The sequence below is a fragment of the Chlorocebus sabaeus genome, chromosome 6, assembly GCF_047675955.1.
Source record: "Chlorocebus sabaeus isolate Y175 chromosome 6, mChlSab1.0.hap1, whole genome shotgun sequence".
Lineage (NCBI taxonomy): Eukaryota > Metazoa > Chordata > Mammalia > Primates > Cercopithecidae > Chlorocebus > Chlorocebus sabaeus.
In genome coordinates this window covers 14,205,534-14,213,890 of record NC_132909.1, presented here as the reverse complement: position 1 = coordinate 14,213,890, position 8,357 = coordinate 14,205,534, and positions in this window count along the sequence as shown.

Here is an 8,357-nt window from a genome sequence, read left to right as displayed (position 1 = left end):
GCCCGCCCCGCCCCCCGCGCCCCGCCCCCTGCCCGCCCGGGGGCGGGGCGCCGAGGCCGGGGCGGGGCCGGGGCCGAGGAGGGGAGGGGAAGACGGAGAAGAGGCTCGGAGACAATGGGGGGGACGGCACGGTGGGGGAACGGTGCGGGGTGCAAGCGCTGGAGAGGAGAGGGGTGAGGAGGGCGGGAAGGGGTGCGCAGGAGGGCAACAGCGTCGTGGGAGCAGGTGGGGGATCTGGGTGAGCGCGGGAAACGGGGGGTGTTGGGTGAGGGTGCTGCGTGCGGGCCCAGGTGCTGCGCGCGAGGTTGCAGAGTTGCTGGCATGCAGGGTGCGTTCGCTGCGCGGAGGGGAGGGTGGCAGGGTGTTGCTGGAGGCAGTGAGAGGGTGGGAGCGTGGGCGTCGTGGGGTGCGGTGTGTGCGAAGGGAGAGCGTGGCCAGCGTGACGGGAGAGCGTAAGGGAGGGAGTGCGACGTGGGAAAGGTGAGTGTGAGAGGCGTGCTGCGGGCAGGTGGGTGTCTGGAGTCTAGCGAGAGGCTGTGAGCTGAGCCGCCCGGACAGGGGAGGCTTCAGCGAGAGGTCCACAGGGTCTGGAGGTCGAGGCAGGTCAAGGATCTCCCAGGGCAGGGCGAGGCTGGGGCTCAGGAGTGGGGCGGGGTTAGTTCCCTCCTTCCCTCTCTCCTGTCCTGACCTGAAAACCCCGTGTTTCCGCGTCATTCCCCGGGAGGGGCCCCCTGCAAGTGAACTAACTGGAAGGAAGCCTGAATCGTGGGTCCCAGGAGGGAGAGGCTCCTGTGAACACCTTCCAGACTCTGGCGTCCCCTTTCCTCCCTGCTGTCTTCCTGCCGCAGCCTCTCACCCTCTCTCTGCATGTATTTGCCTCTGCCCTTCCTCTCTCCCCATCTTTGAGGCTGACTCATCCCGCCAGACTTAGATCCCTTCTCCCTCCTGGGAGTGGGTTTCCCTGAGCCCACTTCTGTGACACCCTGTAAACCTGATGCGGGATCATTACCTATGGAACCCAGAAAGAGTGAGAAACCATGGAAAGAAGACCTCGACCTCTCTCATGCACATTTGTCAGGTAAACTGAGGTCCAGAAGTGCCAATTATGAACATCTTTCCTTCCCCCTCCCGCCCAGACGGAGTCTCGCTCTGTTGCCCAGACTGGAGTGCAGTGGCACAATCTCGACTCACTGCAACCTCTGCCTCCCGGGTTCAAGCGATTCTCCTGCCTCGGCCGAGTAGCTGAGATTAGCCCGCCACCACACCTGGCTAAGTTTTATACTTTTAGTAGAGATGGGGTTTTGCCATGCTGGCCAGGCTGGTCTTGAACTCCTGACCTCAGGTGATCCACCTGTGTGGGCCTCCCAAAGTGTTGGGATTACAGGCGTGAGCCACCATGCCAGGCTGAAAATCCTTACTTTTTATTCCTACTAAAAATTTTTATATCCAGGCCCACAAGGGACTTCAGCTTCACACACCCTTCACACACCTTTTCTGTCCTCAGTGCCCAGCTTCCAGTATCCTTTCTGACCTCAAGACCAAAGCTACCATCAACCCTTGTGTCCCAGGACCATGGCTCCCAGCGTCCTCTCTTTCCTCAAGGTCCTAGCTCCCATCAACTCTTGTGTCCTCAGGACCATGGCTTTCAGCACCCTCTCTGTCCTTCGGGTGCAAGCTCCCATCAACCCCTGTGAAGCAGGACCATGGCTCCCAGCATCCTCTCTATTCTCAGGGTCCAAGCTCCTATCAACTCCTGTGTCCCCAGGACGGTGGATCCCAGTGTCCTCTCTGTCCTCAGAGCCCAAGCTTCTAACTGTCCCTGTGTCCCCAGATCCATAACCCCGAGCAACTTCCTTCTTTTTCAGTCCTCAGCTTCCCAGCTTCTGTAGACTGGGGAAAAGATAGTCTCTAATCCTCCTTCCAGGGCTCACATTATGTGACTTTTGCTAGATGGGAGAGGAATGTTTGACCTGCCTTTGGGATACTGGTTCAAGGGGTAACTAGTAGTTGTCTTTTCCTGCAGGAGCCAATAGGCCCCCTCACTCAGGACTCTGACAGATGTCTCCTACTCCAACTGAAGGGGAACCTTGGGAGATGTTGGTTTGGTTCTCACCTGTCATCCTTAAGTCCCACCATTCCATGTGAAGACATCATGAGAGTAGCGGTCCTGACAGGCACATTGGCTCACGCCTGTAATCCCAGCACTTTGGGAGGCCAAGGCGGGCCAATCACTTGAGGTCAGGAGTTTGAGATTAGCCTGGCCAACATGGTGAAACCCTGTCTTTTCTTAAAAAAAAAAAAAAAAATTAGCCAGGTGTGGTGGCACGTGCCTGTAATCTCAGCTACTCGGAAGGCTGAGGCAAAATAATCCCTTGAACCTGGGAGGCAGACGTTGCAGTGAGCTGAGATCATGTCACTGCACTCCAAGCTGGGTGACAGAGAGAGACTCAGTCTAAATAATATTAATAATAATAAATAGAATAGAGGTCCTGTCCCCATCCTACTCCAGGGTACCCTGTCCATTAGGGATTTAGTGCAAGTGACAGCAAGTCCAACCCAACTGGTTTGAGAGAAAGAGAACTGGTTCACACATAACAAAAAGTCCCTCTATGGTTGGCTTTGGCAAGGTCTGTCAATCTCTGTCCTAAGGATGCATGGCTCCCCTCCTGTAGCAAGATGGCTGGCAGATACCCCTGGGGCCAGATTCACATTTGGGGTGATTAAGATTCTGCAAGAGAGAGACAACCTTTATTTCACACAGCTTTTCAATTGTTTTCTGTCCCTGGTGAGACTCAGAGACCTAGCTCTTGCTTGGTTTCTAAACTTTCAATAACACCGTTTTTGCTTAAGTCAGCACAAACAGATTTTATTTCTTGCAACCAAAGATTCCTGAACAAAAACTTCAGAGTCATTACCAATGAGGTCCTGATCACAAGCTATGGTATAGGACATGAGAAATTTGTCCCTAGCCTCAATATCTGCTGGAGGGCATCATGGAATAAGTATTTCTATCCTCTGATCCCCACTGTAGGGTATCATGGGATATATAATCCTAACCTTCAATCTCTGCCATAGGGTTTCATAGGCAATGCAGTCCTAGCCTCAATATGTTGTAGGGAATTACGGGAAAGGTGAAATTATCCTCAATTATAATATGGAGTATCTCCGAAAATGTCATTTTAGCCTCATCTCTGCTGTAGGGCATCATGGGAGATATACTTCTGGTCTAATTTGTGTTGTAAGTTGCCATAGAAGATGCAGTCTTTCCCTTTCCTTCCTTCCCATTTTTCTTTTCTTTCTTTCCTTTCCTTTCCTTTTTTTTTTTTTTTTTTTTTTTTTTATGTAGAGACAGGGTTTCTTGCTATGTTGCCCAGGTTGGTCCTGAACTTCTGGACTCAAACAGTTCTCCTGTCTTGGCCTCCCAAAGTGCTGGGATTACTGGCATGAGCCATTGCACTCAGTCCCTTCTCTCCTTTCTTTCTTCATCACCTGCCATGTTCCAGGCACTAGGAATAAATTGTCAAGTAAATAAAAGGCCTTGCCCTCCATGGCAATTATAATAGGGAAAGTTAGCTAAAAACAAATAAAAATTACTGTTCCATTTAACCATCGCTGAATAACAAAATACCCTAGAACGTAGTGGTGTGAAACAACAGCCTCTTAATTTTATGATTCGGTGAGTCAGGAATTGGAACAGGATTGGTGAATATCTGCTTCATGATGAACTGGGGCCAAAAATGAACCAGCTGGAACAGCTGGAGATAGAGGGGAGGGGCACCAAGGGCCATATATCTAAGGCTGGTGGTTGGTGTTGTGGATTTTGAATAGTGTCCCCCAACTAAAATGTATGTTGAAATTCTAGCCCCTGGTATCTGCACATGTGACCTTATTTGGAAATAAAGTCTTTGCAAATGTAATTGACTTTTTTGTTTGTTTGCTTGCTCGAGACTGAGTCTTGCTCTGTCACCCAGGCTGGAGTGCAGTGGCATGATCTCGGCTCACTGCAACCTTCACCTCCTGGGTTCAAGCAATTCTCCTGCTTCAGCCTCCCAAGTAGCTGGGATTACAGGCACGTGTCACCATGCCCAGCTAATTTTTGTATTTTCAGTAGAGACGGGGTTTCACCATGTTGGCCAGGCTGGTCTCGAACTCCTGACTTCAAGCGATCTGCCCACCTCAGCCTTCCCAAAGTGCTGGGATTACAGGCACCCTGCCCAGATGTGATTAACTTCTAACCCCTGGTATCTTTGCATGTGACTTTATTTGGAAATAAGGTGTTTTTTTGTTTGTTTTTTGAGACAGAGTTTCACTCTGTGACTCAGGCTGGAGTTCAGTGGCACAATCTCAGCTCACTGAAACCTCTGCCTCCTAGGTTCAAGCGATCCTCCCACCTCAGTCTCCTGAGTCACTGGGACCACAGGCAAGCACCACCACACCTGGCTAATTTTTGCAGTTTTTGTAGAGATGGGGTTTTGCCATGTTGCTCAGGCGGTCTCCAATTGCCACCCTCAAGCAATTCATCCGCCTCGGCCTCCCAGAGTACTGGAATTATAGGTGTAAGCCATGGCGCTTGGCCAGAAAGTCTTTGCAGATTTAGTTAACTTAATGACTAAATGATTCCATGCTGAGTTAGAGTGGGCTCTAAATCCAATGATTGATATGGGGTTATAAGGAGAGATATTTGGAGACATAATCACAGTTCTAGGGAAGGTGGCCATGGGAAGACAGAGGGAGGGATTACAGGGATGCAGCTACAAGCCAAGGAATGGCAGAGATTGCTGGCAGTCCCTCAGAAGCAAAGGAGAGGAAAGGAAGGGTTCTTCCCCCGAGACTTTCTAATTTTTCTTTTTTTTGAGACCGAGTCTCACTGTTGTCAGCTCCAGCTGGAGTGTAATGGTGCGATCTCGGCTCACTGCAACATCTGCCTCCCAGGTTCCAGCAATTCTCCTGCCTCAGCCTCCTGAGTAACTGAAATTACAAGTGCCCACCACCATGCCCGGCTAGTTTTTGCATTTTTAGTAGAGATAGAGTTTCACCCTGTTGGCCAGGCTGGTCTCGAACTCCTGACCTCAGGTGATCCCCCTGTCTCCGCCTCCCAAAGTGCTGGGATTACAGGTGTCAGCCACTGAGACTTTAAAAGCATGGCTCTTCCCCTGACACTTTAAAAGCCTGGCTCTTCCCCTGAGACTTAACACCTTGGTTTTGGACATTTAGCATTCAGAACTGTGGGAGAACAAGTTTCTTGTGTGTGTGTGTGTGTGTGTGTGTTTTCATTTTATTTTATTTATTTATTTATTTTAGACAGAGTCTCATTCTGTTGCCCAGGCTGGAGTGCAGTGGTTCAATCTTGGCTCACTGCAACCTCTGCTTCTCGGATTCAAGCAATTCTCATGCCTCAGCCTCCCGAGTAGCTGGGATTACAGAGGAGCACCACCGCAGCCAGCTATTTTTTTTTATTTTTTATTTTTTGGACTTTTAGTAGAGACAGGGCTTCACTGTGTTGGCTAAGCTGGTCTCAAATTCCTGGCCTCAAGTGATATGCCTGACTTGGCCTCCCAAAGTGCTGGGTTTACAGGTGTGAGCCACCACACCTGGCCTAAGTTTCTGTGTGTGTGTGTAGGATTTTTTTTCTTTTGAGACGGAGTCTCGCACTGTTTCCCAGGCTGGAGTGTAGTGGCGTGATCTCAGCTCACTGCAAGCTCCGCCTCCCGGGTTCACGCCATTCTCCTGCCTCATCCTCCTGAGTAGCTGGGACTACAGGTGCCCGCCACCATGCCCGGTTAATTTTTTGTATTTTTACTAGAGACAGAGTTTCACCGTGTTAGCCAGGGTGGTCTCAATCGCCTGACCTTGTGATCCGCCCGCCTCAGCCTCCCGAAGTGCTGGGATTACAGGCATGAGCCACTGTGCCTGGCTGAGTTTCTGTGGTTTTAAGCCACCTCGTTTGTAAGATTTATGTGTGTGTGTTTTAAATTTTTTATTTTAAATTATTATGGATACATAATAGTTGTGTATATTTATAGGACATGTGTAACGTGGTTTTGGGTTTTAGTGTTTTTTTTTTTTTTTTAAGACAGAATCTGGCTCTGCTGCCCAGGCTGGAGTGCAGTGGTGAGATCATGGCTCACTGCATCCTTGACCTCCTGGGCTCAAGTGATCCTTCTGACTCAGCTTCCCATGTAGCTAGGACTACAGGCATGCCCCACCACATCCAGCCAATTTTTTTTTTTTAGTAGAGATGAGGTCTCACTGTGTTGCACAGGCTGATCTTGAACTCCTGAGCTCAAGAGATCTTCCTTTCTCACCCTCCCAAAGTACTAGGACTATAGGCATGAGCCACTGTGCCTGTCCTTCCGTGATGTTTTGATATGGGCACACAATGTGTTAGTTTATAAAGTTTGTAATAATTTATCACAGGCTGCCATAGGAAACTAATATAGCTGAGTTTCCTGGTTCTTCTCTATATCACATCTGCTGGGGCTACATGTCCAAGGTGGCTTCTTCACCCACTTGTCTGGTGCCTGGGCTGAGATGGCTGAAACATCTGGGGCTCTATCTCCACATAGCATTTATACGTGAGTAGCCTGGGCTTCCTTACAGCATGGCGGTCTCAGGGCAGTAGTACTTTTACATGGCAACCAGTTTCACCAGAGTGAGCGTTCTAAGATTCAGAAAGTGAGAAATGACAGTTTCTTAAAGCTTGATTCTAGAACACAGCACAGCAAAACTTCCACCACATTCTACTGGTCAAAGCAGTCACAGAGTCACTCATATTCAAGAGGCAGAAGTACAGACCTCACCTCTTTAAGCCACCACAATGACAGGTGGTGATATGTGATTAGAGAAAGCCCTAAACAAGGACCTTGTCCCTCACCTGCCCCCAAATACCAGGGAAGATGTCTTTTTTTTTTTTCTTTTTCTTTTTGAGATAGGGTCTCACTGTGTCATGCTGTGGTGTGATTTTGGTTCACTGCAACCTCCTCCTCCTGGGTTCAAGTGATTCTCCTGCCTCAGCCTTCCGAGTGGCTGGAATTACAGGCACCCACCACCTTACCCGGTTAATTTTTGTAATTTTGGTAGAGACGGGGTTTTGCCATATTGGCCAGGCTGGTCTGAAACTCCTGACCTCGAGTGATCTGCCCACCTTGGCCTCTCAAAGTGCTGGGATTACAGGCATGAGCCACCACAGCCAGCCGAAGATGTCTTATTTTTTTTTCTTCATTAGCCGCAAGGCTTGATGGGGAATGTAATTTTTGTCTCCATGGGTTGCCTTAGCAAATGATGGGAAGAAACATGAATTTTTCAATGTTATGCTCCTAGAGTGCCATTGAAATGGTAGTTCTGGCTCTTTTTCTGACAGTCCTGAGGCATCCTGGAAAATAGAGCCCAGCCTTTATCCCCTGTCCCCAGCACATCAGGGGAAGTGCACTCCTGTCCTTATTCCTCACTGCAGTGCATGCAGGGAGTTCTGGCCATCAGATTATCTTCTACCCGTCTCCTGTCCCAAAGTACACTGGGAAATGTGGGGATGTCTCCTTAGAACAACAAAATAGTTGCAATCTTTGAAGTTTAGGAGACTAGAAGGTTAGTGTTCAGTGTGTGAGCTGGAAGGTTGCATTTGTAAGAATTAAAGAAAGAGGAGGTCAGGCGCGGTGGCTCATGCCTGTAATCCTAGCACTTTGGGAGACCTACGTGGACAGATCACCTGAGGTCGGGAGTTTGAGACCAGCCTGACCAACATGGAGAAACCCCGTCTCTACTAAAAATACAAAATTAGCCAGGTATGGTGGTGCATGCCTGTAATCCCATCTACTTGGGAGACTGAGGAAGGAGAATTGCTTGAACCGGGAAGCAGAGGTTGTGGTGAGCCGAGATTGTGTCATCGCACTTTAGCCTGGGCAACAAAAGTGAAACTTCATCTCAAAGAGAAGAAAAAGAAAACGAAACAGGAAAGAAACATGAAATGTGGCTTGACAGTGAAGGACAGGTTTATTTTAGAGAAAACAAACCTGAGAGGGGCTTTTGGCTGAGTTAAGTTAGAGAGCCCCCCTCCCTTTTTTTTTTTCAGACTAAGGATATTTAGGGGTTTTGGAATGGGGCGCTTATCATAGGTCCAGAATGTTTTTATGTGAGGAAAAGTTTATCGCGGGGTTAGAAAGTCTCTGGTCGGAGGGGAGGCTATCTGGGGGTTGGCATGTTTTTGGTCAGAAAGGGGTTTATCTTAGAGTTGGAATGTTTCTGGTTATGCTGACATTAGCCATTAGGCTGATGTTTTGGGGCTGGATTTAGCCGATTTTTAATCAAGGGGATCTGAGAATGGTGGTGTTTGTTCAAGACGGCGATGCTCTTGCTCTGTC